At 40.0% G+C, this 10,392-nt stretch overlaps 1 long non-coding RNA gene across 1 annotated transcript; it reads left to right on the top strand.

Annotated features, from left to right (window-relative positions):
- The first annotated feature begins 605 nt into the window (after positions 1-605).
- LOC131576120 (uncharacterized) lies at positions 606-5,139 on the top strand. The gene is made up of 3 exons (XR_009276925.1): positions 606-693; positions 1,326-3,122; positions 4,148-5,139. It is a non-coding gene; the product is annotated as an uncharacterized LOC131576120 (long non-coding RNA).
- The last annotated feature ends 5,253 nt before the right edge of the window (positions 5,140-10,392 follow it).

The raw sequence follows: 10,392 nt of genomic DNA, 5'->3' as shown, positions 1-10,392 counted from the left end.
AAATTAGAAAGGAACAATTTATGTTTTTTTCCAGGAAGATGTTTGGATTGTGTCAGAGACTCCCTAAAGCAAACACAGGTTCTTCAGGTCTAGTGTCTTTTTTCTAAGGAAATATGTAAGACAGAATTCAAATGTGACAGTAGGGTATAGTGCTGATACAAGAGGAAAGAGTTCATTGATTAATTGGCTAGCTGTATTATATCTGGATGCCAATGAGGGAAAGCCCCCAGGTATACCTGCTCAGGAAATAATCAGATCAGAGTTAGAGATGCATTGAAGGTTCAAATGAAAGTCAGAAGAGCTCTCTGCAATCTCAGAGAAGAGCTTTGCCGGTGGGGTGTGTAAGCAAGTGTCCTGCAAAAGGAGGAACAACGAATGCACGGTCTGCATCACAGGGAAAAGCCCTGACACCTCAGGCAGCAGAGCAGCTCCCAAGCATTTCCCTCACAGCATCTTGACCCTCTTTCTCCTCTCCCAGAAGAATTTACTCAGCCCCCAAGGGGATGTTATTTGGGATTGTATAACTTGCTGGAGTTAAACAGCTTTATAGCACTATTCAGGCACAAGGCTTTACCTCTCACTTACAAGTTTATTTCACTCTGCAGGGATCATAAAGCAACTTTCAAATTACCAGCCAGTACTGCTGGGGCACAGAAGAAACCATTGTGGTACAAAGTCCACTGAGCATAGCATGTAAGTGTAGCAATGCTTTTAACCCCTCTCTGCATGGGAATCTGGAAACAGATGGTAAATGCCCAAAGGATGGGTGGTACTGAGGGGGAGGGAAGGAGGTGGACCATGAGCATTTTGGTTCAGGTAATCTGTATCTTGGTTCAGTGCACTTCCAAAGTGCAAGCATGTGACCAGGGCTTCCTCAGAGAGCCCCTCCAGTGAGAGCAACAACATGCCTGCCTTCCTACCCACTGGAGGGGACCTCACCAACATAGAGGTGGTGATGAGAGCAATGCCCTAATGCTGCCCACTCTCTAAAGGAAATTAAAATTATTGCACATATTTAACAGCAGTCTATTAAAGTTGGTGTTTGACTTAAGCATCCACAAGTAATCATACAAAATCTCAGCTTTGGTACTTCATGCGGACCTAGACACTTACTTACAAAGCAAATGTGCAGGATGCAAATAAAACATAAGCAGAAGGTAGCCTAGGGGGTCCGAGCCCCGAAGGCATATAACGCATTGATTCCATTTTTGGAAGGGATTTCTTGTTTATTAAACCAACCACTTGAAATTAATTGGAAAGCAAAGTCTTGATCTTGGCAGATTTAAATCATAAATATTCAACTTTCACTTATCTCCTAAATATAGCCAACAGTGAAGGTCGGACTTGGAGAGGGAAAACAGGACTTGCACGGTCTCAGTGGGTGGAAGCTGTTGGTGCTAGCTCAGCTCACAGGACACGAGTGGAGGAGGAGTGACGCTGGCTCCAGTTGCAGACACTTTTGTCCGAGTGTGTGGAGGCTGGCCTTTGGTCCAGACCTATGAAGACATAACAGCAAAGAAGCAAGGCACACGAGGTAGCTCATGGTACTGTGCTGATGTGAGTGTTTGACTTCTGGGCCAGACAGGCTTGCATCTGTCCAGCTCAGTGCATGGGCTCATGCAGACAGGCATGCACTAAATCTGATCCCAGGGCCATTCCCCAACAGAACCACAAAATAAACACATGCGCATTGACTGCTTTCTAGCTTATACCGGATGTTAATGAGCAGAATAATTTGTAGTGGCTTGACTACTGCCATTTTTTTTTAGCTTGTGGCTAATGTATGAAGGCATTTCTGATCATAACTATGCCAATAACCTATTGTCACGTCAGCTATTGCTAACAGCATTTACTCAAACAAAATATTGATGGAGTTCTTTTTTATTGCACAGAAAAAAAAACAAGTGGGCATGCTTTCAAGAATCACAGTCAGAGTACAGTATGTCTGCATTTAATTATGGGGTTGGAGCAATTAACACTTGGGCTCTGCTTTGTTCTGTATTCCATGGCTGGTTGTTGAGAAAATACAATTCTCAAAAGCTTGCCATTTAAAATGTATTTAGCCTATTTTTAGTTAGCGTGAAGGGGTTTACCTACAGTTGCTTAGGGCTATGAAGGTTGGGCTAAGACTCAGGAGACCCTGATTCAATCCAAAGTGCTCTTTGTGACAGTGGAAAAGTCTTAATTTGTGCTGATGTTGCACTGGCCTGCTGGAAAATTATTCCTTGCTGTAAGGCAGCGATTCCATTAGCTGTAAAGTGCTCAAAATCTGGGCTACTTAAAAAATATCAGTGTTTTCTCACGTTTTATTATTAATGTATGACACTAATAACAATTTTCATCAGGCATTCACTGATAACTAGAGACCCTTAAACCAAAACATTATACAATGTGCAACCTATATAGCTTTGTGCCTTTTTCATGAATTCTCTTAAACATCTAAGTCTGACCTAATTCAAAATTATATATCACAAGTATGTATCTTAGATTAAAACATATGTTTCAGACCCACTGAAAAAGTTACAATACTAAAGATCTCCTTTTTATGATTTCCCCTCACAACTTCACCTTGCAACACTTTCTTAATTGCAAAACAATTTTGGCTTGAACTTCTGTGTCTCAGTCTGCTGTACTGTGACCTAAAGAACAGTACATACACATGCAGAAATTAACTGGTCCCTCAGGAGTACTCTTGTGCTGGAGAGTGAAGGAGGAGAAGGCAGATTTGCAAATAGCTATATTTTCTTTCACCAACTTAATTGCTTCTGTTTGGAACTTTTAAAATCTCACCTTACCATGCAGTCATTTTCAAAGTGAGCACAGCATGACTGACCCCAAAAAAAATCTGTTTGCTTTTTTATTATAATTTTGGTTGTGATATTTTATTAGTGGAGGCTGCAACACCTCAGAGGAGTAACACTCGGCTGGTTGTGGCACTTCTGGCATTTCCTAGATTATACTCTGATTAACTCTGCTATATTAATAAAGACCTTTTAATATGCTTTTGTGAGAGTAATTTCCTAGGGATTTCAGGAAAGCATATGGAAAAACAAATTGCATCACATGGCATCACACTGACACTTCTGCGAGTCATCAGAGTTGGACCTTTGGATCTCTAGCGGGTGAGTTAAACAACTAACCAATAATAATTTTAAGCCATCGTCATTCTTGAAGATTAGTACTAGAAATATTTACCACTTTTCATAGTTATTTGCTGACAGACAAACAGTGAAACTCAGGTTGGGGTTTTCAGTCATCATTTATGGCTCTGAAAGTATCCTCCCATTCTCAAGTGCTAGCCTTTGCTAGACTACTGGGAATGGATGCCTTTCATGGAAAATTGTCCATTTTAACAACCCTCCAGTATTATTTTGCTTTCTACAATCCTTGATATTTCTGTTCAAAATAAAGTTTAAATTATTATACTGGTGGTGCAAAACAGGTTAGTATTGTCAAAAAGGACTCAGGGTTTTTTCAGCCATGCTCACAGCATTTCTTATCCAGCAGAGTGCATAAACTGCATACAGATTCCCTCATGTACACAACCCTTGCACAATCCTTTGATCTTTGACAGGAATCTTCAGACACCCTTTGGAATGGGAGACATTCTTGTAGTCTGTTACAGTTGTGGGTATATTTTTGGTTTGGAGTAAACAATTTAGTTAGAGGATGTTTTCTTGTTCTTAAAATGACATGAAGTCCTCAGAAAGAGATGAAAGTACATCACTGTAGCTTTTTACTTGTGGGAATATTAGCCATTAATAATTGTCTGGAATAAAATAAAAATGGAAATACTGAGAACATGATGCATAGTAAACAATCACAGATCTATAAGACGTGTATTACTCATGAACACAGGATCAAACAGCTGCTTTTCCTGCCTTTTACAATGTGCTCCTGACATAAAATTAACTGTATTTATTGCACTAGTATCTCACTTGATGTTGATTCCCCACCTCTGTCTGTAATTTCTTCTGTTGAAGTTCAAGGACTGATCAGGGCACTTTGTCCTGTAACATCTTGCCAGTCTATTATAATCTCTGGGGGTCTAACTCTCCAGAAATTCCTACTCTTGTCCATGCCCATCTTCCAGCTGATAATGTGTTTTTGTCTAGCTCTCCGAAACAGACTTTTTCTCCCAGCACAGGAGGCATCACACCCTGATCACATTAAGGATTACAGCATCAGGAACCAGAGTTTTCAAATTTTCACCTGATCCTTTTCGTCAGCTCTCCAGAGCTTCCATGCACCAGAGTGTGACCACAGCTGGCTCCTCTTGGACCCAAAAGGGACAGAGCTAAAAGGCAGCAGAGAAACAAACCTCTGTTGCCTTCTCTGATTACAGCTGCAGAATGATTTTGAGAAATTGCTATTGAGAAATACATCAACATATTGTTGATGCCTTTGGCTTAGTGAGTGATGATCTAATTTCTGTTCAATTGACCAGCAGCCAATTCACATTTGGATCAAAGTTTGAAACACAGCTTGTTTCTTATTAGGGTGAGCTGGTCATTACAAATGTGAATCATAACAACCTTTAGTAAGGGATTAATCCTGCAAAATGATGAACACTCTGAAGGAGGGCAGGTGCTCAGTGTACCACCAACCTTGTTCTTCACATTACCAAGTCACACCATTTCTATGAATCTGACCTGCCAAATTATTCATGAAGCCCTGTTCTGTAAATACAGACATTCATACAGACAAATATGTTGTACTGTTCGCCAAGGAAGGAAAAATTAATTATACTCTATGGTCCTCATTCACACCTGCATTATGGAAGACTTAGGTCAATCTAAACCAAATTTAACTAAAACTGTGGGAGATGGTCTTTCAATGATTTGTCTATTTTACTCTGATTTCTGTCACAGATCACCAGAATAAACCAAATGCCCTGAGCAGTCATAAATAGATCTATCCTACTTTTGTCTAAAAATAAAAAGCTGCTTTAACTTAATCAGTAGTAGCAGTTGCATGACACAAATGAGAAGATTACTGGAATTAGTTTAGATAATAAAAATGCTCTGTGTCCCTCATTAAAAGTCTTAACAAGAGTTACTAAAATTGAAAGGAACAGTTGAAAGATCAGGGTCAACATCTGTTTAATTTTTAGCTATTTTAATTCTAGTTCATGATTATTTTAGAAGCTATACTAAAGAGTCAAAAGAGAAAGAGCAATGGGAAGAAGACAGAGTTCTTCAGGGGACAATTCATCAGTTGATTCAACATATGGTGTATGAGAAAACAACTAATAGAACAGAGTTCTCTTAGTTATAAGCTAATAATAAAGCCTCTAGCCACTGTCCAGGGTAGGGTCAGGCCTTCAGCACGCTGAATTTCTGACTGGTGACATGTTGCAAGAAATCCAGCGCACATGAACAACACATGCTGTCTCTGGTGAAAGCAGCACTGACAGGAGCCACTCACAGTATGCCAAAAGTTCCTATTTTGTCACTCAGAGTCCCCAGGTTCACTGCACCTTAGCTCAGCGTGTAGCCAAGGGGCTTCCATGACAAAGAATAGCTGATGAAGGCCCTTGTGCCATCAACAGAGGCATAGATGGGGAACCTTTCAGAGGATCAGTCATATTTCTCACAGACTAGGAACAGCTTGCTTTCTTTACCTCATAATCAGTCCAAGGTCATTTGGCTTCATCAGTGCACGGTAAAAAAGCTTTAAGAGACATCAAATGACCTCTTCCTTATAGCCAGACCAAAAAGAAGAAAGTAAACTCTTCTGCCTTCTCCTTAGTTTAATTTCTGCCTTAGATGTTGCCTGGGGCCTGAGATCTCTGAATTCAAAGATGAAAAAATTAAGTGCACTAAAAAGGATGAGTTCCTTCTCTTTTTTCTCTCTGAGGACTCCTCAGGCTTTTATTCACTACGTAAAGTAGAGCAATCCAGCTACCCTTTCTGCATTACAGACTTTGCTAATAAAACCCAAAATCAGACAATAAAAGCACACTTTGTCCTGATGCTCTGTTTTCTCATTCTTTCCTTCTCCCTGGCCCCACCTGTACTAACACAGTCACACTTTCAGTAGCCCTTACTGGCAGCAATGCAAGCTTTCAGTTTTTATTAAGAAGGCTAAATCAGGAGTTTATAATAGTCCTTTTATACTTTTAATGTTGCCCATTTTACTGCTGCTTTAACATTCATTGCCCAGACCTGGCTTGTATTCCATGTTCCCAGATCTGAACAACAGAACACCCCTATTAATTTAACCATGTCCTTTCTATTCCTACATTTCTTAAGTAGCACAGCTGTGATTTTGTCTTAATTTCCCTAAGGTCCTTAAACATCTTTCACATCCATACCTGTAGTCACTGCCAAGGTAGAAAGTCAAAGGGGAGTCTGCAGTTTCCTGTGCCTTTGAGAATTCTGCAGTCATACACTGATTTGCATTGTCAGCTGGGAAAACATGTCCTGTAGAAAAGTTGAATAGCTATTGGGTGCACTTAATGCTTTGACAAGCCCAAAAAAAGGCTCACCCAATTACACTGGTGCTGGAAGGATGGCCATGGCTTTGTGTACTTAACTCCCACCAAAGAACTGTGTTTGACTGTTTTCCTTCCTGATTTTGGTATCTGATTTCAAACTGCAGGCTGTGCAAGACCAGCCTTCTTTCATGCATCCATCTCTCAGGTTTGGATACCATTCAGCAGCCTGGTGAAGATGTCAGAGATAAGGAGATGGGGAGGAAGAACAACAGAAAATCTTGCTCATGTCAGCTGCCAGCGCTTTGGTGATGGTCTCTAAGGTCCTTCTTTATGCAGTTGATTATGAAGCCACATTTCAAAAAATATTTAAGGCCTCTAAAACCAGAAGTGGCTGGGATATTTTCCAGAGCTAGCTTGCTGCTGAACTGTAACCAGTAATACAGCTAGTGGATGTACCAACATCCAGACTTCAACTCAAACAGGAATTCAGGCCAAAAGTGATATTCAGAAAGCCTCTGTTCAGACACTGTTCCCTGAGGTGCCTAAATCTGCACTGGGGCTGCCACAGCTCTTTCGTGAATTTAACTCTAGCTGTCTAGCTGTTTACTGATATTCACAGCCTCAGATAACTTGCCTGTCTGGACTAAAATGACTGAACCAAATATTGATTGAGTTTGAGATGCATGCCACTCCTTAGGCACACTGTTGGCTTAAGGCAGGTCAAAGATTCATCATGCTCTTTGTAAAATTAGAAACCTCAGAGAGAAAGACATTTTCACAGCACTGTTCCTGAATGGAGATTGCTCTTGCTCGACACACCAATGTACCTCTTCACTCTCAACATACTAATGAAAAAAATAGTGTGATACAGTGTGACCTCCCTGCAAGCAAAAACCAAGCACCATCGTCGACCTAAATGACAATACATTAAGATCATTATCGTATTTAATATAGTCAAATTTATCATTAATCAGTAAAACCAGCAGCAGTATTATGTTCTTCCTTAAGTGACAGATTTATCAATAGAATAAAAAAGCCTTTCTATTGAGACATGGTGACATAAAAACAGGCACCTTAATGGAATATCAAAAATAACAAGAGTCAGAAAGCTGATCACTTTTACCAATAAAGAGGAAAAAAGCCCAGGTATCGACTAATTTGCTGTAAATCTGTCTTTTGCTTTCTAATCAATCATTAACAATCAAAGGCCACCTGGCTTAATTGTGGCTAATTTTCAGGAAGACTGATCTGGCATTCCTTGTGCACTGCTTGGTTGATGTGAATATTGGAACAGAAAAACCATAGCACTAGTAAAAGAATGAAGAAAACCTGTCATTAAAGTATTTTTTAGACATCCATAAAACTTTTTTTTTTCCATTGGTAAATGCAAAATATGACTGCTGGTAATCATTCAATAAACTAGCAAGAAAATTACGTTTTTCTTCCCCTAAAGGCTTTTATAGAATGCATGGACACATACAAAATCACAGCTGTATTTATGTTTTAAAGCTGAATGGCATCAGGCTAGAGGTTTCCTACAACCACCATCAGAAGGATATCTTCTGGCATGTGGGTCATAGAAAGATTTTAGAAGATTCCACCCTAATAGGGTAAACAAATACTCTGGACAAACACACTTTCTCTTAGGTATTGGGAAGTGTTTTAGTGGAAGGCTAATTAAAGCCCTAGCAACTTTCTCTATTCTCTGCAGGAAGATCTCCTCCTGTTTGAACTCTTTACCTGGGTCCGTCTTCCTAGAGGAAGCAGATGAGCAGCTCCAACTCTTGCTTCTGACAGGACATGACACCATTTACAAGGGTTGAAGGTTCTGGGGGCCTGGTCTTGGGGTCATAGCAATGGTCTGACTGTACTCTGCTGATGGATAAAGCCTATGTTTTACATTCTGCCTGAGTAATTGTGATAAATATTGATAGGTGTGCTCTGTTACTAATTTATTTCAGGCAGAGCATGTCTCTGAAGCTGTGGAATGACCTTGACAGAGCGAGCAGTGCTTACCAGGCATAAGTATCTCTGCAGAGGGCATGGCAAAGGCCAGGGGATCCTGTCAACACAGCTGAAAGATACTGCTACTCAACAGGAGCTTCCTTGGTGCTATAGAAAAATAAGATATTGCTTAAAGGCAGAAATTTAAAAGTATTCATTATTTTTCAGGATATCTCTGAAACAAGGTCATTGAAAGATAATAGAAATATTACTGGGGCATTGGAACTGCAAAATGAGGCATTTCATCCCTTTACAGGGAGAAGATGTGTCATTCCTAGCCCGGTCTTTTTCCTGAGATGTGATCCTTAGATCGGGGTTTACCACCAAGCTGTTTGAGGCCATGCTGTCCATGCTGGTGCAGTGCTGTGTTTAAGTGGTGTGCCACAGACAGATCCTGTCCCTGCAGATACTGTAGAACCCTGGTTGGTCTCACCTTTTTATAAGATTAAGGCTTTAATCTCTATTTCAATTACCCCCATAAAATTGTATTCAAACATTTTCCTAGCTCACCTATTATGAAGGGGATTGCCCTCTGGGTCGTTGCCATTCAGCTTGGCTGCCTTTACTGTAGACTTTACTGGTTGGCATCAGAGTAATTTTTCATATACAGATCCATCTGCAGTTGTAGCAGCATTTTTTCACCCAACTTTGCCAGGTATTTTTGCATTTCACTGGTAGCAACCTATTTGTAGCATCTGGTTCATTGGATTCTTAAAGTACCTACAGAGCTCATTTACTCATGGCATCACTGAACATGAGCTGAAACTCAGGAACATATTTCCTCCTCCTCTGCTCCAAAGTGGAAACACTTTAAAAACAGTCTTTCCAGCTCCTAGTTTTTTCCCTGTTGATTAATATTTGACCATGAAATTATCTCAGTTGATTAGAACATGGTGCTAATAACACCAAGGTGTTGAGTTTACACAGGTTGGATCCTTGTATGGACCATTCAGATAAGAGCTGGATGTCATGATCCTTGTGGGTCCCTTCCAAGCTAGAATATTCTGTGATTCTGAATATAGTGAGGGTTTTGGTTTTTCTGTTCTAGCTGACAAGATCAGCCCCTCTGTCTTGAAGTACAGTACTCATAACTCATACACCATCTCCCCAAACTGACTGTTAATTTGCATAGCCAAAATGATCATGCTTTACATTGTGATTCTATTTGTGAGCAACCGATACAGGACTAATAAATTTTTAATAGATGTTGCAATAATTTGTTAATTGAATATTATGGAGTACAACAGGCTAAGTGGCTTCAAATAACCATAGCATAAAACCATTGTTATTCTTTCTACTAATGTCCTTAGCAATTATGTTTAATTTAAGCCATAATACATGACCCTGGTGGCAGTGACATGTCTATCTATGTGGCTCCTCTACTAAGCGCTTCAAATAGGGAATTTTGTAACCCCAAATGTCTTAAAACAACAACAAACACACACAAAAATCAAACACAGAAAATCAAAATGTTGTAGAGTTTCATGGAAACCTTCCTCCATATCTTGTAGGTCAGTTTCTTGATAGTAGTGAGACATTTTGAAAATGGACAATTTGTGGCTTCTCACCCCAATATAAGAAGTGAATTTTCTATGTGTGTTAGACTCTGCAACTCCTAAGTGTTTCTCTGAGGTACATGTCACTCTTTCAGTGACAAGATTCTGAATTCTGCAGAAAATCATGTCAGCTGCACCCTCCTTATTTGATAGACTTCCAGGCGTGCTTTTGGCTGATAAACAAAAAATAAATAGTAAGGTTAACAAATATCTCACTCCTCTCCAACTTTCCCCCCCATATCTGCTTTACTGTAGGAATGAAGATCTGGAACTTCTGCATGACTCTGGAGGGAGATCTAGTTGGCAGTGGGTCAAAACAATGTATTTCCTGAGCAGAACCTACACCAATGGACATCTGATCACACAAAAGTCTTGTATATTCCAGCCCCAATG

This window comes from Poecile atricapillus, chromosome 2 (assembly GCF_030490865.1).
Source record: "Poecile atricapillus isolate bPoeAtr1 chromosome 2, bPoeAtr1.hap1, whole genome shotgun sequence".
In the NCBI taxonomy this organism is placed as follows: Eukaryota; Metazoa; Chordata; class Aves; order Passeriformes; family Paridae; genus Poecile; species Poecile atricapillus.
The sequence above is the reverse complement of the archived record's forward strand: the minus strand, read 5'-3'. Positions and strand labels throughout refer to the sequence as shown.